At 35.5% G+C, this 26690-nt stretch overlaps 1 pseudogene; it reads right to left on the bottom strand.

The window, feature by feature from the left end:
• Positions 1 to 808: 808 nt before the first annotated feature.
• Positions 809 to 25965, bottom strand: LOC109089039 (annotated as a pseudogene).
• Between the last annotated feature and the right edge of the window lie 725 nt (positions 25966 to 26690).

Genomic DNA, 26690 nt, shown 5'->3' with positions numbered 1-26690 from the left:
TTACTGTGTTTACCAACAGAAAGCTTCTTAGTTTAAAAATATATTCTGTGTGAGCTGTGCTTCATACTTCACTACACTATTGGCAATATATATACTGTATATACGCTTGTCAACATTTGAAGTGGATCAAAACCTTTCATCAAAGTTGTCCTAAACCTAAAACCAAAATTGCGTTCTTGTTTTTAGGACAACTTTGATTCTATGTTTTTTTTTTTTTTTTTAAATCCATGCATGTGTGTATTTATATATACTATAATATTACACATATAAAATATACACAGTGCACACACATGTACTATGTAAACAAAAACTTTTTTGTGAAAAACCCTTATACATTATACCTTGAGTGTGGTAAAACATGATGCCCATGCTCTCCATGCTGTACACATGGATCCATTAGATCCTCGATGAGGCTGACCTCTGACCCCCAGATTCCTTATCCTGTAGAGAACAAACAGCTATGTCAACCCAAAGCATTCCTTTTTTTAACCAATGTTATTTTCTGTGCTAAAGCATATGCATTTGAAAAGAAATGTATTCTAAATGGGGGCCTTAGAAACCTTGCGATCTCATCCTTACCGTGCACGCAGAACAACAAAAAGAAAGACAGGAAACAGGTCATCCATCGACCACAAGAAATCCTGTTTCAGAAGTGCATGTACTTCCTGGGTTATCTCCTCGAAGGTGTTTTGGATGACCTGAAGCTTGTCTGAGGGGGTGAAAGTTGTGCTGTCGAAAGAAAAAGAGAACAACCTTAAAACAATTTACCAGAGAAGAAAATGACAAATGTTATTAGCCAGAAATTGTTTTAAATCTCCAACCTCATTTGCTGTAAAGTCTCAACTGCTGAGGCAAAACAGGCATCCTTAGTGCTTGAGAGAACCTACACACCCACAAAATACTTCCATGAATACTGCTTCATGATCCACAGTTTTATTTCTGCTAATATAATTAGCATATTGCCTTCAAAGTCTCTCTTATATTTAACTACCTGTTGTTTTTCTCCATGTACTGTAACAGTCACAGGCCAGAATTTCCTATGAAAACAGGTATTAGTGGCAATAGGATGATCACTAGAGGATAATGAAATCTACTGTATGTATTTCTCAGTGTAGCTGTGTGTCTGACTCACTGTTGCACCCCGAGGAAGGCGAGCAGCGCCAGGTCTGGTTGTTTGTTGAGTCGGAGCACACACTCCCAGTACACATCATCCTCCTTCTCTTTCTCTAGAGCATAGAGAGTGAAGAGAGGAGGATAGAGACGGGCCAACAGCACCGGCAGGAGGAGAGCAGAGCTGCTGACCACACACCTGCCATAAACACATGCCCATGCACAAAGACAATACATCAGACATTAAAGACACAGATGATAAAAACACAGACAAATCAGTCTGGAAAAAAATATGAGATAAAAAGACAACAACAAAAATGGCAGATAATGGCTTTTTTGTCAATTTAAACGTTTTATCTCATAATTATGATTTAGTATGTCAATTTCAGTTTGTCTCAAAATTGTGACAATCTCATAATTTTTTGTCAATTGTAACTTTTTCTCATAATCATGACTTTGTATGTCATAATTTCAATTCATCTCATAATTATGACTTAATCTCATAAATTTGTTCGTCAATTTCAAGTTTTTATCTCATAATTGCCATAAAGTCAAATTACTTCATTATGATTTAGTATCTCATAACTTTGTACATTTGAACCTGATCTCATAATTATGCTGTCATAATATCAATTTATCTCATAATTAATACTTAATATGTCAGAATTTTGTCAATTCAAAACTTTTATCACATAATTTTGCTTTTTTATGTCCTAATTATGATTTACCAAAGCATGAAAGAACATTTTTTTTCTTCTTACGTGGTGGAAACTGGCTTTCATGGGTTCCGAGTAATTTTCAACATAATACAAGTAATTTTAATTTAAAATTCACTAGATTATCAAAAATAGGTACTATCTTGTGGTGTTTTAATGTATAAACAATTTTTGTTTAATTTCACTCTAACTGTGATATAAACCATAGATAGAAATTGTATAAAATAAAATTACTCTTACTGTAATATCAACATTTGGTCAATCCACACAACCCCTTAGTATGCCATGTATTATTGTTCTCATACTGTAAGTGAGCCATCTTACGTACCCAGGTTTAGGAGACTCCAGCTGCTTCCCAGCAGGGTCTGAACCACCTTTCTCTTTTGGAGGGTCAGCCACGTGAACACCTCCTTCCTCTGGCAGATCAGGAAAGAGGAATCTAAACCGAAACACATACATAAATATTTCATGGGAACAATGTATAAAACAGACTTTGCTGTCAGTCTGACTGACACAGTTACCTGACAAGGCTGAAAGATGCGGCTGAGATAGGACTTGATCTCATTAACAGCCTGGGGCAGTAATCTACGGTTGGCCCCAACACCACCAACATACGTCATACGGGGACACCGAAACCGGTGTCTCCACCAGCCGACCCAGAGGATGCATTGGGGTATCACATGCCTGGGTTTGGGGTCAAAAATCAGGAGTAAGTGACATATTATAGGGACAAAAATACACTGGAATGACTGAGAGACATATTATGTTTGTAAATAAGGTTGGCAGTGGTTAGTTCATTGAGTGATGACTGTCCTAAAGCAATGCATACCTTAGCAAGGTACAGACGGACTGTGTGATACACCTCTAACGTCACAGGACCAACATGCTGAGGAATGAACTCGAGACTCTCCAGCGTTTTGGTGATGAGAGCGACTCAGTAAACTCTGGACTAAACATACACACACACACATTTCAGCTATACATTTTAACATTACACATTTAATATTTATGTTCCAAAACTTTGGGAGATTCCTAGATAAAACCTTGAAAGCACATCTAAAAAAGTAGATCAAAGGTAGAACTGCAGAACTGCAAAAGGCAATCCCAAAATGCACTGCGACAAGGTTTTTCAATCCAAGATGGTAAAAGATGAGGAAGGAAATAACTGTTTATAAATATATTTTACATTTTACATTTACATTCATTTGTCAGAAATAAATTTGGTTTGTGTGGAACCTCGTTTCCGCCAAAATAAAGACAAAAATGCCTTGGTAAATCATAATTTATGACAATAAATGTGATAACTTGTAAGAATACAAAGTCAGAATTATGATACAAAAAGTCTAAATGTATGACATAAAATGCTGAATTTTCTTTACTTTTTATATGTCATTAACTGACAAAAAGCTGAAATTGTAACAAAAAAGTAATTTATTTTTGTCACAATTTTGACTCCATAATTATAAATTAGAATCTCATAATTTCCACTGTGTCATAATTAATTTAAAGAATCTTCTTATGTGGCAGAAATGGGCTTCCAGATTATTTGCATCCACCAAAAAAAAAAAAAAATCTGATTAGGTATTCTTCATTTATCAGTTCACTACTTTATCAAAAACAGGCATTGCCTTATTGTGATTAATGACATAAATTATGTTTTGTTTTGTGATATGAACCATTACACTTGTATAACATTACTTCTACTGTAATTTCATAATTCAGTCAAACCACCCCCTCCCTAGTATGATGTGTATTATTTTTTGTCTGCTAATACTCTGTGAGTGTCAGGGGAGTTTCTCATGTTAACATCAGACTCTGCTGTAATACTCTGTGAGTGTCAGGGGAGTTTCTCATTGCACTAGTAAACAATGAGGCAATGAGGTACAGTAAGGTTTTTCTGGAAACTGGTCTACTCTGTGTACCGGTCTCTCTGCTGTCTCACTGTTAGCTTGTGAGCGACTATGGCGATGTTGTCCCACGCTGTAGTGGTTTGTCCCTGTTCGGGAGAATCACAACCTAGCCTGTTCCAAGCACTCCAAAAACACAGCCTTCCACTTTTCTTCGGATTGAACCGCTAACCTGCCCCAGTTTACTGTAATCGCACAAACACATCGGTTCCCAATCAACATTGATAATGCAGCTTAAAATTGAATTGTGCTACAGAGATCAACACACACTCTTACAGTGCATGAGCCTTCTCCTTGTCTGAGTCGTAGAGGCTGGGGTTGTAAGTAGGAACCTGACATCTTAGTCCAGTTCCCCAAACCCCATTAAAAGCGCCTTCAATGCTAGTCTCCATTCGGCCATGGTCAACACGCCCTGCAGAAGATATGATAACAGGCTGTGTCTGTGTGAACATACTCTACCATTTCAAAAAAAAACGGCTGTTAATGTCACTTGTAATATTAGACATTTGCCATATTATTTTGTAATAATATTTAATAGTTATTTTTAATACCATTATATTAATATAATATTATTATCATCATCATATTTTTAATAAATTTTAATCTAATTTTTAATTCTAGTTTAAAATAACTGTTTTCTATTTTAAAACATTTTAAAAAGTGATTTATTTTTGTGATGGTAAAGCTGAATTTTTCAGCAGCTATTGCTCCAGTCTTTAGTGTCACATGATAAGAATCATTGCAATATACTGAAAATATAACAAATAACATTTCTTAGTGACAAAGTGGCAACAGTTGTGCACCTTTCCATTTAGAGTCCAGTCTTCTGAAAACTCCCTTCAAATGTAGTGTCATCTTCAGAGAGTAACACCCCTGTTCCCTGGAGAGAAACAAATAACAATTAAAATAACTCATCTGAAGTTTTTTCTTTCTTCGTACTTTAAAAGCAAAAAAAGATAAGAGTGTGTGCGTCAAGTTTGATCATTTTTGTAGAATCAAAAGCACCTCAAAAGACAATAAAACCTAACGTGAGGAAACTACAGGTAAAAAAAGGAGCGACATTTTCTTTGTTCAGTTTGCAAAAAAAAATATTATTTGAATTATTTTTTAATATTGTAGGAAATGACTTTATAAAAGCAATAAGGCACAAGAGGCCATGAGATATTGTGAACATAGTCTTAATACAGCATGGTGTCACACACATAAATAAAACCAAATGTGTGCATGTCAATCTCACCATCATTTTGTTGTTGTTGAATGCACCTTCATAGTACAGGCCAAACTGCGTAACAACAACTCCGTTCCCCTGACGCTGATCATCCAGCCACAATGCCCAATGGTACTTCTCCCCTCTGACACGAAACACAGGTAGCACACACACTTGACTTACATTTCAAGGCAAAGAAGTGCTGCGAATCATTTTGTGAATTCACTTGTCTATTCGCATACCTGGTGATGTCATCAAAAACTCCATAGCCAGATTTTTTGTCATTCTGCCACTGGCCGATGATCAAGACACTGGGGGAAGTGGAGTTCAGCTTCCCACTACGCAGCATCCCGTGACCATGACGCATGTTATCTAGAAACGAGCCCTCGTATATCTCCCCAGAGGCGTATCTGAACACGAACACACACACACAGTCAATATATCAACTCGCATCAACAAATAGTACCGTTCAAAATATTCAGGTTAGAAAGACTTTTTTTTTTTTTATAAATAAATACCCTTTTTGAGCACTGATGCATCAACTGTAATAATAAACATTGTTACATGAATACCAAATTTTTTTAACTTCCTTTTCATCACAGAATCCTGATAAAAATGTTTCATAATTTACATAAAACAAATTTCTTCAACTGTAATAATAAACATTGCTACAGTACATGAATACCAAATAAAGATATTTAAGTGATTTTTGAAGGCTCTTGTAACATTAAGACAGGACTACTGAAAATTGCACTGAAATTAAACTGAAATTCAGATTTGCATCACAAGAATAAATCACATTTTACAAAATATTAAAACAGAATTATTAAAGTTATTTTAAATTGTAATAATATTTCACATTATATCTGTTTTAATGCAACCTTGGTGAGCATATAAGCATCCTACAAAACATTTTCTAAAACATTAAAAAACAGTTAACCCCAAAAATTTGAATGGTATTGTACATACACATACAGAAAAACAATACATAAAAATAAAAACACAGCCGCAAACCTGAATGTTCCAAAGCCGTGCATCTTGCCATCCTTCCACTGCCCTTGGTAATGATCACAGCTGTTCAGGTTTTTTGTTAGGCACAACGTAATCTCCCAAAACTGCAAAGAAAACAGTAGTTTCAAATATCTCCAGTAATATAGAATGTAGTAGACATCAGCATAATAATCTGAAAAAAGAAAAAAATTATAATGTTGTCACTAACCCATCTTCAAGGCCGTTCTTGAATGTCCCTGTATACATTCGTCCATCGGGCCATTTGACCACACCCCCCTAGAACACAGACACCATCATCAGCCATCATCATCTTCCAAGTTTTTTAAGAAGTTTTAAGAAGACCCACAATTCCTCCTCCAGTGGGCTTACTGTCCATGGGGTTTCCCTGAGACCCATCGGCCCTCATACGTGGCCTCCTTGAGTCGACTGTCTTTGTAGAATGGTATGAAGCTGTCCTTGAAATGGGTGGATCTGCTCTCTGCGTTACTCCTGCAGAAGGAGGTATCCCATCATGCCCCATTCCACCAAGTGTCTGCTCCACTGCTTGCTTTATAGAACGCAGCCACTTTTGCCTAGAAATCAGGACATCTCTGTTTAACTAACTATCTATACAGGTTTCTGTAAATCATCATTTTTGAGTCAAGTCAGGTATACCTTCTCAGCTGGGGACGAAAGCCAGCAGAGTGAAACTCTCTTCAGGTGAAAGTCACTTTAAAACATATCTGCAGAGAACCACGCAAACTTCATAACTCGTCATAACACTTTATAATTATATAAAGCTACAATAAACACGACTGGCACACTCACAACGCCTGTGTTCTCCTCAGAAATAGGCTCCACCCACAATGTAGCCAATGGGAAGACGTGATGAGTGGAAAACTAGGAGGGGTTGAGAGAAATGCAAGAACAGCATACAGAAAAATAAATTGTACCCCATTCTGTCCACTCTTGATTACTGATGCACAAATCAGTACCATCAATTAAATGTGCAGCATTTCCTTGTTTTCGTTTGATTTAGATTACCTTTACCTCACTTAAATCTTTAAAAACGAGTCTTTAAAAACACAAATAACACTGCTAAAATAAAACCTACCTACAAAAGTAAAACATTGTTACAGTGCTTACAGTAAAAATACAATTATTACTTTTCTCAAGCATAAACCAGCTGTCAATTGGTTTTATAGGTTGTCGACTACTATTTTAAAATATAAAATGTTGAACATATGGAGCACATTTTTGGCTCTTTTCGAACGGAAAGAGATAATGCTGATGAAACTAAAAAACAGACAAATACACGCACTGTGAAAGGTATGAAGGAAAAACAACGGGGAGGAAAATAATGGATTATCATCTCAAATACTCACTGGCACATTCACTAAGACGAGACTCAGCATTGAACAGAATCACTACTGTTCAACATAAAACCATCCAGCACAACATGCCCCAATCAGGTACATATCTTTTACAAAGGGTTTGCAAGCAGAAAGCCTTGGAATGTACCCAACCAGATGTACTGTCATCTTTCTATGCTTATAGGCTATACCACACAGGACCGAGACATTCTGGACAAGGCAGAGTCTAAAACTGAGGTTTCAAACTGAGCTATTACAGATACTATGTAATTGTAATCGATTAGATTCTTTAAAGGAATATTCAGAGTTAAAATACAACTTAAAATTCTTTTGACAGCATCTGTGGCCACAGAAAATGATTCTGACACATCCATCAGTTTGTCCAGCAATGCATTTCAAATGTTAGCCTATAGAGAGATTGCACAGTACAACAAAAAGATTCAAATATGAAAACGCAGTCGCACTGATGCAAAAGAGTAATAACATGATTTAACTGACGTAACTATGAGTTAAAGTAACTTTTTAGCGGAGAGATATCTTCACCCAGAAGAATTAAGTAAGGAGCATATAACCAAAAATAATCCACTTTTAAATGTAGTCTCATTTTAAAGTGACTTGCAAAAGGGTTATTATACTGTAGTTAACTAAAACTTGCCATGGCAAACATTTCTCAATTTATTTTAGTTTAACTTGATGTAGTAAAATAGCTAAAACTGAAATAAAAATTATAAAGCAATGTAGTAAAAATACTAAAAAGGATAACTCAAAAAACAATGTTACTAAAACTTTGTCGAAAAAATTAAAAAAAGTGAAAACAGAAAAATAAAAAACTAATACAAAATATTAATAAAAACTACTAAAATGTCACTGATTAATGTACACATTTCTTTTTGTTTTTTATTGTAGATGTGTCAAAATTATTTTCTGAATTAATCAGATACCCCAAGCTTTAGCTAAAAGTTTTATTTAGTGCTGTCAAACGATTAATCATGATTATTTGCATAATAAATGTGTGTGTTCTGTGTATATATATATATTGTATATATATATATATATATATATATATATATATATATATATATATATATATAATATATATATATATATATATATATATATATATATAAAAATTAAAGCTGGGCGATATATCTAACGATATGATCATGCGCATCTAGTCAGTAAATCTGGTTCCGTGATTACCGCTAAATCGCATCACCTGCTTTCAAATGGAGTGGCATGTAATAGACAGAGCCATAGTTCACTGACAAGGTACGCAATATCGCGTTGATTATCGAAGGCGATTCATCTGGGATAATGAACACGATATTGCGTAGCTTGTCAGTGATCTACGGCTCTGTCTATTTAATGCCGCTCCATTTGAAAGCAGGTGATGGCGATTTAGCGGTAATCACGGAACCAGATTTACTGACTAGATGAGCATGATCATATCGTTAGATATATCGCCCAGCCCTAAATATAAATACACACACATACAGTATATATATTGAAAATGTTTACATTTATATTCATATAATTTATATTATAAATAAATATATTTAATATATAAACATAACATATTTTTCTGAAATATATTCATCCATGTGTATTTATATACACAGTACACATACATATATTATGTAAACAAAACTTTTATTTTGAATGCGATTAATCGCGATTAATCATTTGACAGCACTAGTTTTATTTAATCTCAGAATATCCCCTTAACAACAGCACTGGACGAACACTACAGCTGTAGGGTGCATCCCTGGGCTCTAGGGGACAGTATGCTATGGAGGAAACTCTTCATTCATACAGCCCATACTTCCACAGACTCTTATAGGGAACCATGCCCTACCAAAACAAAGATAAACATCACTAAAAACACCAGTCATTGGAAACAGATTGTTAGTTTGGCCCTGTAAGCGAATAAAAAACTGAAGTGAAAGCACTGTGTAAGGACAGAAGGATGAGATTAACAGAAAAGGCAGAGATAAAGCAGAAATGACACTGAAATGGTGGTAAAGTTAAAGTATAAAAAGAAGCGCAAACCTGTGCATGAACCAGGGCATCGTTGAAAAGGATGAACCAGTTGACAGAAAAACGGCCAGCGTTCTGAAGAGTCAAAGCCTTATTACTGCTCTCACAGATCAGCCGCCGAGAGAAAGGTTTACGAAGAGAGTCCTGAAAGAAGAGGAGAACTCTTGGTTACCAGCCCAACTTTATCCACGTTCTAGCTGTCCTCCACAAGTGCTCCGAAATAAAACAATTTGCTCAGCAGGAAGAGCACCTGGCTGTCTGCTGCGCATTAAACTGACTGGCATTTGACAGGTAAAGTGCTTCTAAGGGCCTGAGAGCAGCAGAGTGACTCACGCTCATCTTTCCAGGAAAAGTCTTCCAGAAGTGGAGCGTGTACTCGGCATCCTTCCTCCTCCTCTTCAGATGAAGAGTCATGGATTCATATTTTGAGCAGGCATCTTGCAGCTTCTGATAATCCACAGAACTCTGTCACACACAGATAGCAGTGAGATTTTATGTAGCGATGGTGTATTGAGTGAAAATCAGTGGACAATACAGCCAGTCCTGTTATTATAGAATACATTTACTATTTTACTAAACACACATACACACAAAAAGTGAATAACGCAAAATAAGCAATAAATAATTATGAAAATAAATAAAATAAGCAATAAATATATAAGCAATAAGCATCATATGAATAAGCAAAAAAAATATATATAAAAAACAAATAATTAACCAAAGCAATAAACAATATACACAAAATAAGCCAAAAATTAATAAATATATATATATAAAAAAAATAATAAATACATTAAAAGATTATTCTGAATTTATTCGGGTTAAACATTTTGTATGTACAAACCCGATTCCAAAAGAGTTGGGACACTGTACAAATTGTGAATAAAAACAGAATGCAATGATGTAGAAATTTCAAATTTCAATATTTTATTCAGAATACGACATAAATGACATATCAAATGTTTAAACTGAGAAAATGTATCATTTTAAGGGAAAAATAAGTTGATTTTAAATTTCATGGCATCAACACATCTCAAAAAAGTTGGGACAAGGCCATGTTTACCCCTGTGTGGCATCCCCTCTTCTTTTTATAAACAGTCTGCAAACGTACCTGGGGACTGAGGAGACAAGTTGCTCAAGTTTAGGAACAGGAATGTTGTCCCATTCTTGTCTAATACAGGCCTTCTAGTTGCTCAACGGACTTAGGTCTTCTTTGTCGCATCTTTCCTCTTTATGATGCGCCAAATGTTTTCTATGGGTGAAAGATCTGGGACTGCAGGCTGGACATTTCAGTACCCGGATCCTTCTTCTACGCAGTCATGATGTTGTAATTGATGCAGTATGTGGTCTGGCCTTGTCATGTTGGAAAATGCAAGGTCTTCCCCCATGAAAAGAGATGACATCTGGATGGGAGCATATGTTGTTCAAGAACTCGGATATACCTTTCAGCATTGATGGTGCCTTTCCAGATGTGTAAGCTGCCCATGCCACACGCACTCATGCAACCCCATACCATCAGAGATGCAGGCTTCTGAACTGAGCGCTGATAACAACTTGGGTTGTCCTTGTCCTGTTTAGTCCAGATGACATGGCGTCCCAGGTTTCCAAAAAGAACTTCAAATTTTGATTCGTCTGACCACAGAACAGTTTTCCACTTTGCCACAGTCCATTTTAAATGAGCCTTGGCCCAGAGCAAACACCTGAACTTCTGGATCATGTTTAGATATGGCTTCTTTTTTTGACCTACAGAGTTTTAGCCGGCAACGGCGAATGGCACGGTGGATTGTGTTCACCGACAATGTTTTCTGGAAGTATTCCTGAGCCCATGTTGTGATTTCCATTACAGTAGCATTCCTGTATGTGATGCAGTGCCGACTAAGGGCCCGAAGATCACAGGCATCCACTATGGTTTTCCGGCCTTGACCCTTACGCACAGAGATTGTTCCAGATTCTCTGAATCTTTGGATGATATTATGCACTGTAGATGATGATAACTTCAAACTCTTTGCAATTTTTCTCTGAGAAAACTCCTTTCTGATATTGCTCCACTATTTTTTCGCCGCAGCATTGGGGGAATTGGTGATCCTCTGCCCATCTTGACTTCTGGAGAGACACTGCCCACTCTGATAGGCTCTTTTTATAACCAATCATGATGCCAATTGACCTAATAAGTTAAAAAATGGTCCTCCAGCTGTTCCTTATATGTACATTTAACTTTTTCCGGCCTCTTATTGCTACCTGTCCCAACTTTTTGGAATGTGTAGCTCTCATGAAATCCAAAATGAGCCAATATTTTGGCATGACATTTCAAAATGTCTCACTTTCAACATTTGATATGTTATCTATATTCTATTATGAATAAAATATAAGTTTATGAGAATTTGTAAATTATTCCATTCCTTTTTACTCACAATTTGTACAGTGTCCCAACTTTTTTCGAAATCGGGTTTATACAAACTAATTTTATATATGTGAATAACGAAAAAATAAATCATTCCTTAAAAAAAAAATTACAAAAAAAACATGGTAACACTTTAGTATAGGGACCAATTCTTAATATTAACTAGTTGCTTATTAGCATGCCTATTATTAACATATTGATATTGCATGACCATATTCTATATTCCTAATCCCATACCCAGTACCTAAACTTAACAACTACCTTACTAACTATTAAATGAGCAACAAATTAGCCATTTATTGAGGCAAAAGTAGTAGTTTAATGGTTTGTTAATGAAGAGAATTTGACCTTAAAATAAAGTGTGACCAAAAAAAAAAAATGATATTAAAGGGATACTCCACCCCAAAATGAAAATTTTGTCATTAATCACTTACCCTCATGTTGTTCCAAACCAGTAAAATCGTTCGACATAATAACAAAAAAAAACATAATTCTTGATAAAAACCCATAGACTTCCAACTAAACAACACACTAACAAGTAAATAACAGTGTCAAGGTTCATAAAAGGTATGAAAGTTGTTGTCAGAATACTCCATCTGCCATCAGACGTGCAATCTGTGTTATATGAAGCAACGGGAACACTTTTTGTAAGCAAACAAAACAAAAATAACAACTTTATTCAATAATTCCTTTGTTAGCGGTCTCCTCTGTGTCTCTCCATATCACCGTATGCTGTGTATGCTCTTCTGTGTCATCCGCACAACAAGGATTTGCTGATTCTGCGTGTATATAGCTTTGATTTGAAATAAAACAGTGCATCCTTGTGGCGAGACACAGAGGAGACTGTTGACAAAGGAATTATTGTATAAAGTCATTTTTTTTGTATTCTTCGCTTACAAAAAGTGTTCCTGTTGCTTCATATAACTCAGATTGCACATCTGATGGCAGATGGAGTATTCTGAAGACAACTTTCATACCTTTTATGGACCTTGACACTGTTATTTACTTGGCAGTCTATGTGACAGTCACAAGCCTCCAGGTTTTCATCCAAAATATCTTAAATTGTGTTCTGAAGACGAACAGAGCTTTTATGGGTTTGGAACGACATGGGGGTAAGTGATTAATGACAAAATTTTCATTTTGGGGTGGAGTATCCCTTTAAAGGTACCTTCTGTGTTATGAAAAATCATTAAGTGTTTCTAGTGAGTACCCACCACTTCGTAGCAGGTAGCCAGTTTGAGCAGCAGTCGTCCATAATCATGCAGGTGTTTTATGGGCAGGTAAAAGAGATGCGCCAGAATATCCGCTAAGGGCAAACCCTCTTCAGAACATTTAGATAACTTCTGAACAACCTCGGCCCCTTTGCCAAACACATCACTTCAAATAGAGTCAGACAGAGAGATTCTTAACCTATATATTAATATAAGTCGATCTGTATATATGGAAAGATGAACATTTCATGAGCAATAGCAAATAATTCCCTTGCAATATTTTCATATGTTATTACTCTGGAATCCTAGGACAGCAAAGGCTTAGGAAAGCACTTGAGACAGGGTCTAATACACACATATACTACTTACTGACAAGGTTTGACAAGGGCTTGAAATCCTCCCATGACTAAGAGATCACCAACTGCAGAACAGTACCTGTACAACACAATTACAAAAATAAGGACATTATTACAACTAGGAAAATGAGCTGAGCTGAGATGGAGGGTACATAAATAAGTAAATTCCCATGACTTTTACAATAATTCTTTATTATTGAAACAATACAGGTGCATGGAAAAGTTCATTTATTTCAGTAATTCAACTCAAATTGTGAAACTCATGTATTAAATAAATTCAATGCACACAGACTGAAGTAGTTTAAGTCTTTGGTTCTTTTAATTGTGAAGATTTTGGCTCACATTTAACAAAAACCCACCAATTCACTCTCAACAAATTAGAATATGGTGACATGCCAATCAGCTTATCAACTCAAAACACCTGCAAAGGTTTTTTTTTTTGACTGTGGAAACTTAACATATAATGACTGTGTAGAGACTGCAGCCACTAAGAGAAATTTCTGGTTAATGAAATGAATGTATTGACAACACAGATTTCCATTAATTTTAAGCTTCTCATTTTAATTACTCCAAAAAATCTCCAGGTTTTCCAGGACATTACACACTCTGAACTTTGTCCCACTAAGAAAACTGCCTGAAAGGAATCAAATCAAAAACCAAAACCTCCAAAATATAAAAATGAGACAACACTTTAAAAGAAATCTCAAGGCTATGGTTGAACGTACACTATGTTTATTTTGAACAACTTAAAGAACCAACTGAGGTTCTGATTAAATACATTTGAAGATTTTCAATTATACATCAGATTAGAAGTATAAAATCTATTTGATGCCTGAATATATTACTTTTGATTTAGAAGTTAATTCAGTCCAGCCCTGTAGAGAATATAACTTAGAACTAAAAACATCTTGAAATTCAGGACCACAGCAAGTTACAATAATCTGATTTAACTTTGTTCATCTAGTTGGTCTTAACTAGCTCTCTGGCTGAACACTTAATAAACATTTATATTCAAACATGGCTAAATATTAAATTGTGACATCACAACCATGACAGTTACTAAATTAATCGTTTTTGCAGCTATGTTCCAGTAAATGGATAGGAAAAGAAGTTTTGCACTGTGAACTTTAGAGCATGTCTATACTGTACACTTAAGATAATTTAAATTCTGTTTTGCATGACATGTTTCCTTTAATCAGCATGGAGTAAGAAACGACAACCAACATCTCTTATTCCATCTGCTGAGGTCATCACCAAAGGAACCACTTCATGCCTTCACTTTCTTTAATTGTGTTTGCTGAATGCTTACTCTGAATATGTGTCCAGGAACAGATGTGCATCATCAATAATAACAAGATCACGGATATCACGTGAACGCCGCAGGAAGGAGGTTAGAGAGGCCGAGTTTTGACCCGTGAGCTGAGACAGCCGGCCCAATCGTCCAATCAGATTCTGCAGAAGCCCTGCAGAGGACTGACCGAGGGAGGAGCTCAGGGAATCTAAGAGTAAAAAAAATTAAAATAATAATAATTATGTGAGAACTAAAAATCACAAATAATTGCACACAATTATGTGTGTTGTGTGACACATAGACACACAATCATTTTGTTTAATCGTTTCTTGATTCTGTATAACAGGACAAACTTTCTAATAATTCTGAACACAATTACATATATTATATTATATTATATTATATTATATTATATTATATTATATTATATTATGTTATGTTATGTTATGTTATGTTATATTATATTATATTATATTATATTATATTATAGTATAGTATAGCTTACCAGTGTTAGTTTAGTATCACATATATATTATTATAATTGCTGATATTTTGAATTAAATTTTATTTTTATACTTACACTTTAATTTTATTTAAAACATTTAGTTGTGGTTTTGACATTTTTTTATTTCTATATATTATTTATTATACTATTTATGAGATTAATTTTACTTAGTTATTTTAGATATTTATTTTATAAAATTATATTTATAATATTTTAGTTTAACTTTTTTTTTTTTTTACTATTTTAGTATCAGTTTCAGTTAACAATAACAACCCTGTTGTATACATTAGGAACTCTAAATGATTCGGCTGTTTCACTTCCACTAGTCTTGCCACTGAATTACACTGTACAGCTCGTTCAGGGCTGTAATGGAAATATGCTAATGACAGTCTAAATCAGAGTACAAAACAAGTTATCATCACACACTGTCATACCCAGCTTAAGCAGTGGCTGGAGCAGAAGACTATTGATATTGTTGAGTTTACAGTAATATTTCCTCTCTGCGGCCGCCAGCTCATGCAGACTGGCAATAAAACCCATTACATTACGATCCGTCAGTGCCGCACATGTCCGTCCTCCTGCGCACACACTGCTTACATAGCCCAACTACCACAAACACACACACACACACACACACAATGAAAAGTGTTGTTACAAGTCATATAAATAATACAGCATCAATGTACAGGATTCAGAGCACCATAATATTCAACATTATCTAGTAATGACTGAGTAATGTTTATTATACAACAGAAATGTGAAATAATGATGATGATGATGATTATGATGCAAAAGGCTTGCTCACATTCATACAAAAGGGCAGCAGCACCGGTTGCTGTGTGTACTCTCCTGTCTGCTCCTCTTCCTCAGTTTGCTCCATCACTTCTTTCACCTGCTGCCCACTGTAGTACAGAATTGGCTGGATACAATCTCCATCAGCCAATAAAAGAGTGTGCTGTTGCCCCGCCCCAATATCCCACACACGAATCCCATCTGACAGCTGCTCAAAGACAAAAGAGGACAAAGTAAACCAGTCAGGAATCAGAATGTTGTCAACGCTAATTTTGGCAATAGCAAGGACCTTAAAGGGATAGTTCACCCAAAAATAAACATTCTGTCATTAATTACACACCCTCATGTTGTTCCAAACCTGTAAGACATTTGTTCATCTTCAGAATACAAATCAAGATATTTTTGATGAAATCCAAGAGCTTTCTGACCCTCCACAGACAGCAAGGGTACTACCTCGATCAAGGCTCAGAAACGCAGTAAATAAAGCATAAATATCTTAATTTGTTTCCTAAGATGAACGAAGGTCTTATCTCTTACGGGTTTGGAACAACATGAGGGTGAGTAATTAATGACATAATTTTTATTTTTGGGTGAACTATCCCTTTAATCCACTAAACAGTGGAACACTGACGACTGATGATTTACTATAACATGATTATGCGATTGCACATTAAAATGTCATTGGTACTGTATATCAATAACATCACAAACAATATCCTTTCGGTATGAATTGTTTTGTTTATTATTATTATTCTTCCTTGTCGATAATATTTAGTGGCATCATGAAATATGTACTTGTCCTCCACTTTTAACAGCTTAAGAAACTGAAGAAAATGTGAGCTGATGCTCACAGGTTTAATGTATCAGTGCACTAGAATGATTTAGTCAACGGGACAGCTAAAAAAAAAACCTCAACATCAAATGGAAAATAAATTTATAAGTACTAGTGTTTTTTCTTAATTCTAAAAATGCAATTATGCAAAATGTAAAAGTGTTAATCTGTTATATAATTAAAATAGGCTATAGTTAAAAGCAACTGAAAAACTTAATTATATACATTCATGTAAGTAAAAATATGTTGTTATAGTGTTATATAGAATGTTAGATTACAAATGTATACAAAAATTCAATGAATAAACTGTATGGAAAAATTGGTTATATAAATAAAATCAATTTTAACTACACTACTGCTCAGAGGGGTTTGGTAAAATTAATGTTCACCCAGGTTGCATTTATTTGCTCAAAAATACAGTAAAAACAGCAATAATGTGAAAGATTATTACAAATTAAAAGAACTGATTTCTATTTTAATATGAAATGAATATTAAAATTAAATGTATTCATGTAATGACAAACCTGCATTTTCAGCAGCCATTACTCCAGTATTCAGTGTCATATAATATCACATGAAATCATAAATGCTGTTTATTATTTTTGTAAACCATGATACATATTTTTCAGGATTTCTTGATGAATGAAAAAAGTTCAAAAGTACAACATTTTATCTAAAATATAAATCTTTTGTAAAATTCTAATTCTTAATGCAACATTGCTAATACAATTGTATTAGTTACTTTCAAACTCTTTAGAATGGTAGTGTAGAAATATATATTTATACATAGAAATATAAACATGGAAAAAATATATATTCAATTTAATTATTATTATTATTATTATTATTATTATTATTTTTTTTTTATTTTTTTTTTAAATATTAGTTTTTCGTTCTTTTCCAGAGCATTTTAAAATTTCCAACCCTTTTAAACCATTTCAAAAGGCAGGGTATTTTATTCTCCCTCATGATATTTTTCTGTTTTATGCACATATGTGTATATACTGTACCTTGGTTAAGTGAGGAAGGGTGGTGGGGGATTCCATGTGTCCCAGCTGTCCAGAAGTGTTGCAGCCCCATGAGAACACCTGCCATACACACACACACACATTACAGGAGGAATTATACTAATACAGACTCACCGCTCAAGAGAACAGCCACGGATATGCAGGTGAAGTGTATCACCTGTGATTGGGCGGTCAGAGCGAGAGAGTGATGAGCACCTGCAGCCACCCTCAACACCTCTTTACCATTCAGACTCTTTACACAGACAGGCTGCGGTCTGAAAAGAAAGAGAAAGAAATCACCACATTATGTTCCTCTGTAATGCACCTAATGAGTCTGTCCTCATTTTAGCAGACCACATTATAATTTAAAGCCCTGGAATCTTATGTAACTCATGAGCGGTTAGGGAAGAGAGTCTGCAGGAGCAGGACTGGGCCACTCTGTTGATGGGAGGATTCTGACCTGGAAAGGAGGTCTCCATGTCCAAGTTGCCCTTCCTGGCCATGTCCCCAGCTCCACACTTCTGTCTGCAAAGAAGGCAGGTGGGCATCGGCCTCAGGAATGCCTCCTGAAGCAAGCGGGATGGCCGGTGCACGGGGGCGGCTCGTTCGCCGCAAAAGACGCGGAGACACTGAGAGAACGGGAACAAGAGAATAAACACAAAACACATTCAAAGAAATTTGTAGCATCAATAACTAGAGGCAGAACACAGTCCACATCCAAACTAAGACACAAAATGACAGATCATAAGAAACTGCAACTCAAGGCAGTTTCTCCCTCATTGAATATGCATTAGTTCAGTTCTGCCATATAAACACAAACAAACAGCATAGGAAAAATTCACATGAATCATTTAACAGCACAGACGCAGACCCACAGACTTGGCCAACTACAATTCAACTCTCTGCAAAACACACACACACACACACATATACACAGTATGGCCAGGTGTATACACAAACAAAACACACAGACTGTTGCCGTGCTGAGTTATGTTCCAGCCCCACTGGGGTCCATCTGTCACACTGGTGGGGGTGAGGAGATGAGAAAAGGTGTGTGTGTTGCAGGTAGCTGGCCACCATTGTCTTCTCTAGCCTGTGCATTAAGCTTCAGCTGATTTATGAACTTAGACAAACACACCAGGCTCAACCAGAGAGACTTTAAAAAGTCCTCACATCACAATCTCTAACTCAGCAAACTAAATGTAAATAATTTTGAACTCATGCAAATCACTAGAGCAGAGAGTTTCTGACACACTGGAGACTTGAACTTGTTTTGATTACGTATATTAAAAGAGGGAAATATATTCATGCATCTAAAACCTGTTTGTCAACTAGAAACCAGGACTACTTTTCACTAAAGTTGAATCACACAGCGTTCCAACACATGACTTATAATCGTATTTCTCCCCAAACACAAGCAAAACATTAAGAAATTGTATTTTTAACTATTAAAATGAAAAAAAAATTAGTTTTTTTTTTTTTTTTCATTTTTACATTTTGTTCTTGACATTTATACACATTTAAAACAAAAAAAAAAAAAAAAACAAAAAAAAACAAAAACAAAAAAACAATACATATATACACACACAGTAGTACAGTATATATATATATATATAGTCTTAAAATATCCTGGTTTGGTAAGATTTTGTATTCTCTCATGGAAGTCTCTCTCATGCATTTATTTGTTCAGAAATACAGTAAAACAGTAATATTGTAAAATATTATTACAATTACTTTAGTATTTGAATATATTTTTAAATATAATTTATTACTGCGATGGCAAAGCCATTATTCCAGTCTTCAGTGTCACATGATCCTTCAGAAATCATTCTAATATGCTGATTTGGTGCTCAGGAAACATTTCTTATTATTATCAATATTAAAACAGTTGAGCCGCTTAATATTTTTGTGGAAACCTGTGATACACATTTTGCAGGATGTTTTGATGAATAGAAATTTCAAACAGGATTAATTTAAAATAGAAATAACAAATTTGTAACTTCTTTGTAACATTTAGATGTGTCATAAAATCTACCTCTAAATCTAAAACTTTTTACAACTGCAACTACAAAAAAATACCTTCAGTTGTTGCACTGGATGCCGACTCCTTCACCTCAAACTCTGCAATGTCTGTAACCATGGCAACAGCAATATATAGGAAACCTGTCCATAAGTGCCATCGGCAAAAATTTGAAGAGCCATTGCAATACAACCATTACCATTAACAAACACATCTCAGTAAGCAAAAATTGTCCAGGCAGTGATTTGCAGGGTTTTTACTTTGAACTGAATGCACTAAGTCTTAACACACTGCACAGGATTATGATTAAACTGCACATATTCAGCTAAAAAAAGAATAGATTCATAGCAATCATTCCTCTGGTTCTTATGCGTCTAAACGGCAGTACAGACGCTCTACACTCAAATGATTAAAAAAGCAGACCATTTTCTTGAAATATTTATGAAATTTGTCACAAAAAAAGGAATGGAGTCGTTAGTTATTCATAGCCTCTGCAGCAGAAACACCAAGCGTGCAATGAGCTGACGGATGAGAGAGGCAAAACTTGCAACTTGCAAGATGCTCATCAACTAGTCCATGCTAATGAAAACTCAAGCTTAGACACACATGCCCATGTGGACTTACGGAGACGGTGCACTAGGTGTAAGAGAAGGAGAACGTGTGTACCCTGAGAGAGCAGGCCAGGCAGGGACAGGCGACGGCTGAGCTCCGCCTCCTCCTCTCGGATGTCCCCCAGGCTGGAGCTTTTCTTCCCCTGCATGGGCTCCTCCTGACGGAGTCTCTCCTCTACTCGCTCACGGCCCTCTCCTGGAACCTGGAGCACAAAATAATTTGGTCAAACACATCACAGCTGGATCATTATTCTTCCCAATAAAAGTGCTAAGAGTGAAAATGACATAAGTATATAGAAAATCTACTGGTTTGATGCTTAAACAGATGTATAAAAACTGAAAAATACATTTACCCAGTAACCAATCACTTTTCTCAGAGAGAGAGCTTCGTATGTGGACACTACACGTTCCCCCACCGCAGAGGCACAGGACACCACCAAGTTGTTTAACGCGGAGCCCATTGGAGTCACAGACTGGGCAACCGGGATCAAGGGGTCAGAGGTGAAACGATCAGCATGGTCACTGGACAGCTATGATAAGAAAGATTTGAGAACTAGACTTGTTCATTTAGAAGCAATTAAACAGTTTTATTCATGATGCCTTGGAATAGTCAACTAGTTGGTTAGTGATGGCAGGATAGTGATTTTAACTAAATAAACAAAAATCTAACTATAATATTTGTTACAGGTGAAGATGTCAACTTCTCAAACAGGGTTTTAGCATGTCAACGAGCTAACAGTTAACTGTTTACATTCAAGTTGGAAACAGATATACAAATATATACACTTCGGTTCAAAAACGTGGGATCATTAAGTTTTTTTTTTAAAGAATTATACATTTATTCTGTGAAGATGCATTAAATATTTAACTTAAATAAAAAATAAAAAAAAAATAAATAAAAAAAAAACCTAAATTCAGTCCTTTAAATGCTAAAAAAAAATTGATGATTTTAGGCATCATAGCATACACTGCTGTTCAGTGTTTGGGGTCAGTAAGATTTTTTTTTAAGGCAAAAATGCATTAAATTGATTCAAAATGAGAGTAAATGTGTTTATAATGTTACAAAACCTGTTGTTTTGATCTTTCTATTCATCAAGGAATACTGAAAAAATGTATAATTGTTTTTCAAAAATATTAAGCAGCGCAAGCATTTTTTAACTGGGACAATACTTTTAAGCCACTACTAAATATTGTAGAAACGTAATTTTCTGTAAAGTTGCTTTGCAGCGATTTGTATCATAAAAAAACGCTATACAAATAAACTTGAATTGAATTGAATTGAACAATAATAATATTAGAAGAAATGTTTTTTCAGAACCAAAACAGCATATTAGAATGGTTTCTTAAGGATCAAGTGACATTACAATAAATTACAAAATATATTAAAATATAAAAATGTTATTTGAAATTTCCCTTTGACTGTATTTTTTTTCAAAAATATTCGCATAATTGTTGATCTTAGTTTTTGGTGTTTAATTATTAATATATTTAGACTAAATTTTCAAAACGACTGCACTATTTTATAAAGTGAAAAAGTTCCAATTAAATATATAGAAAAGTTACAATCCATGTATATAAATCCAACAAAACTGGTGTTCATTTATCAGCTTAATGCTTGCTGGACATTGTGTTTAAGACTAACCTGAGCAGAAGGAAGCGTGCTGGGAGTCTTGGTGGTGTGCTCTGCCAGGGCATGATCAGAAAGTCTCTTAAGGTAGGCCTTCACTGCCTGCTCATCGGGATATGGGGAGGACTTCCCCCCTGTGGCTCTACAGCGGTCCGACTCAGGGGTGTTGGTCTCTAAGGCTTCGACACAAACCTCTCCATTTGTGGCTGGAGCTTCAGGCTCTGCTGAGTCTTCTATGGCTGGTTCTACAAGTTCTTGTCTAGGAACCTGATTTTGGGGTTCAGAGGCAGGTGTGCTCTCAGGAGGAAGAGTAAATTCAGGGTTGGTGCTGGAGGGGGGTGATTTTGGGATCTGAGCTGGCATGGATGGGCCAAGTTCTTTAGGAGAGCTCTGATCTGGGCTGCCCTCGAATGCAGACTTGGCCTCACCGCTGTCTAGCTCAAGTGGACAGTGATGTCCGTCAGAGATAATAACGTGATCCTCTTTGTCTGTCATAGTGTATAGCAGCTGATGGCACTGACCGCACTTGTCTTGTTTCCGAGGCTCTTGTGGAGGGGGAAGACAGCGCACCAGAACCAGGCTGTGAGCAGCTCCACAGGCCACCTGCAACACATGCCTTCCAGCAAGGTGCTCTACCTTCTGGGGCTTCCAGACAGGAAACGTTGAAGTGTTCAGGCCCAGCTGGCACCCGCTTCCCCAAGCCCAGACTTCATGCTTGGCTGAAAGAGCCAGAGTGTGCTGATCCCCACACGCCAACTCCAGGATCTTCACCGTCTGAGGGGGTGTGGCCACTGAGTCGAGCACACCCACAGGGGTGGGGTTAGGGATAACAGAGAGTCCTGATAGGCCACACTGGCCGTGAGCATTTTCTCCCCACATGTGCACTCCTCCATCTTCTGTCACGACTCCACTGTGGGCGGAGCCAGCAGCCACAAAAACAACACGTTGTTCGCTAAGAACCGCCTCCAAAACAGGCTCAGTCACTACTGATGATGTCTGGTTCTGTTTCCACGGCAGCTCGCCAAAGCTATAGACTTGTCCCCCTAAATATAGTATATAAATTGTGACATTTCTGGATTGCAATAATAATGACAAATGTATGAGATACAATAGTCAATAGTCTTTTCACAACCTTTTGTTTAAAGCAATGGTTTTCCACCAAGGGCACCGTGACGAACTAATTACTACAATTAAACTACAAACAAATAAAATAAATTAATTAATTAAAAAACAATAAAATAATATAACTTAACGCAAAATCAAGATGTGTACTGAAATCATATTTCTTTTTCCCCTCTCAATAATAACTGTTTTTATTCAAGAATGAACAACTCTTGCACTTATTTAGTTAATTAAATATTTCTAAACTCTATTTAGAACAAGCTGTCATACTTGCAGCAGAAATACCTTGAAGGGATAGTTCACCCAAAGATGAAAATTCTGTCATTAATTACTCACCCTCATGTCATTCCAAACCCTTAAAACCTTTGTTCATCTTTGGAACAAAAACAAAGATACTTTTGATGAAATCCTAGTGCTTTCTAACCCTGCACAGACAGCAACACAACTGACACGTTCAAGGCCCAGAAAGATAGCAAGGACATCGGTAAAATAGTGACATCAGTAGTTCAACTGTTATGTTATGAAGCTACGAGAATACTTTTGGTGCACAAATAAAAAATAAAAAAACTTTATTCAACAATTTCTTCTTGGAACAACATTTCTGCAGATGAAATCCCATCATTTCAATAGTAATCCATCACTGGGCTTCAGTTGGTCACATAGATTTGTTTATTACGAGCATGTGCAGCAGTTTTGTCATCTATCATTTTAAATGCTTGCGTGTTTTAAAGTCAGGTGGATTCTGATTGGCTGTCAAAACTTTTATCATTCATCAACTAAAAATAATCATTCTGAAACACTGCAACAAAATAGTTCCTCTGTGTAGTCATCATTATAGTTGTGTTGTTGACTTACATATCTCACAGAATAAGAACAATTATTAAAACTTTAGGTTTAGTTATCATTATAGTTACCATTCTTGGTGTGAACGACCTTTAGCCTATATGGAAGCAGTCTTACGAGCCAAAAAGTATGAAAATCAATGTGAACATGAAACATTTTCAGCAGTTTTCTCTTGAAACAAATATCCAACAACACAAAAGAAAAACTTTTTTATCATGTTGTGTAGGCTACGGGTCACATTCACCCTTAAGAGCACTTCCATGTATCCAAATGTTAAGGATCCCATCTCAATTTTTTTTTTATTTTAGGATAGTTTGCCTAAAAATAAAATGCAAACATAAAATTTCATTTAAACAGGTTTTGGAATGACATGAGGGTGAGTAATCGATGAGCATTTATTTATGGGGTGACCTATCCTCTTAAATCATTGTGCTACTTTTCTAAGACTTATCACAGCTGATGATGTCAGCTTGGCAAGGCAGATCACCTTATTACATTTTGATGAAAAACATTTTTTCTTTGCAACCAATAACTTAATATGCACAATAAGACCAAGTAAACAGCATCCACTTTGATGTTGACTTTAACCTGTTAACAAAGGCCTCATCGAATACTAGTTTTTTTTTTTTTGCTTCTACAGAGTTGACCAGCCAAATTTGCATGTGTGAATAATAAATGTATTACCCTCTACTAGCAGAACTCCATGTCTAGCTCCCAGGGCAGCCTGGAGCACGGGCCGGGAGAGCAGCACCCTCTCTGGTGTGGTGCTGTAAGAATATCCCCTCCAGGTGTGGAGAAGTCCCCTCTCTCCAGAAGCGTCCTCCTCACCACAACTACAAACACAGTGATGAATACACTCTTAGAAAAGTCATGAGACAAAAAAATAAAAAATAACTAAGAAATGTACAAATGCTGCATTGTTCAACATTGCTGGCAGTCTGTCTTTGAACACACTCACTTTATCCTCTTCTCCATCTCTAAACGTTCCCCATATCACAGCGGTTGCATTAGTCACTGTGGATGATTGCCCTGTGAGGGAACAGGGCATGTGTGATTTCAGATTCTCAATGACAACAAAGGCTTTTCATGAGACAATACTTCACAGAACTAGGCATGAAGCGAGTGAGGTATATCTGAGCATTTCTGTACCTAGGCTACATTTCTTTTTAGTTGTAAAATAAGTAAATGAAATGTTTTTGAGTCCTGAGTTTGTGTCAAGCTAAGAGTCCTGACAGAGACTGACAGTGTAAACACACATGTACACACACTGATCAGGGCCAAAGGTGACGCAGAGCTGTTATGAAATCATCAGCTGAACTGATAAGCAACAGATCTGGAATACTGTCTAATAAATTTCCTTAATAATAATAAGGAAAAACTACTTTTTGTGAGCTGTTAATTAAAATGCAAGCTGACAAGCAGGTTTAGTTGTTCATAAATAAATGGCATACATTTAAGCAAAAGGAAAACACATTATAATTCACGTATCAGATACAATATTCTGATTGATTACATTATCGATCTAATATGAAACTACACGTCTGTTAAAACGCAACAAATTTAGAATTTCATCCACGTCGACAGGTGGGGATCTTGTTAAATAGCTGATGAATGAAAAATACCACTGTAAAGCCATAATACAGTCTCTAGAAGACAGAAATATTTCACATTTTCATTCTATTCGCTGCTTTAATATCCCTCAAGCTAATAAATATGGTGCTTCGTTCAATCTTACCTCGATTTATCAGATTAAAGATATCAGACAGACAGAAAGCGGATGTCTCTTGGCCTAATATATCTTGTCCGCTTTTGAAACACCTGATCTGAAATGTAAAATAAGCCGGTAGGTAGAACATACATACAGCAGAGCGAAGCTCATGATGATTATGATGATGATAATCGGATGTGTTGTTGTGGTGTTGTTGTGAGCGCTTCAACGGACGGAGAATCAGGAGGGACAAACACGAAAGAGTATTTACGCTTTCGCTTTCGCTTTTTCTACTAGGGCAGGTAGAAGAGGAGAGAAGAGTTGGTTGGTAGAAATGTTGAGCTGGTAAACTAAATATATTAGCTTACTAGTCCACATATATATATATATATATATATATATATATATATATATATATATATATATATATATATATATATATATATATATATATATATATATATAAACATAATTTTATAATTAAAGTATATATATAGTAGTATGAATAATTTTTATGAGATTTGTTTTATATGCGAATAAAGTAAAATGTATTCAACTAATACATTTCTACTTAAAAAAAACAAAAAAACAAATTGTTTATATATATATATATATATAAACAATTTTATAAAGTATATATGTAGTAGTATGAATAATTTTTATGAGATTATTTTATATGCGAATAAAGTAAAATGTATTCAACTAATACATTTCAACTTTAAAAAAACAAACAAAAAAAAAACAAATTAAACTTTAAATACAGTCACTGGGCGACTATATAGGTTAATTTACACTTTGCAATGATATAAACAATAAAACAGTTTTATTTGTTTTGTGTTACACTTTATATAAGGTGTCCTTGTTATAGTGTAATTATATATTTAAGAACTGAGTAATATTAATTAACTACATGTACTTACTATATGGTTAGGGTTTGGCTTAAAGTTACTTGCATGTAATTACACATAATTAATTATTATTTTAATGGTAAGTACATGTAACGTGTAACAACGTCACCTTAAAA

This window comes from Cyprinus carpio, chromosome B6 (assembly GCF_018340385.1).
Source record: "Cyprinus carpio isolate SPL01 chromosome B6, ASM1834038v1, whole genome shotgun sequence".
Taxonomy (NCBI): Eukaryota; Metazoa; Chordata; class Actinopteri; order Cypriniformes; family Cyprinidae; genus Cyprinus; species Cyprinus carpio.
Note: the sequence above shows the minus strand (reverse complement) of the source record. Positions and strands in the feature narration are given on the sequence as shown.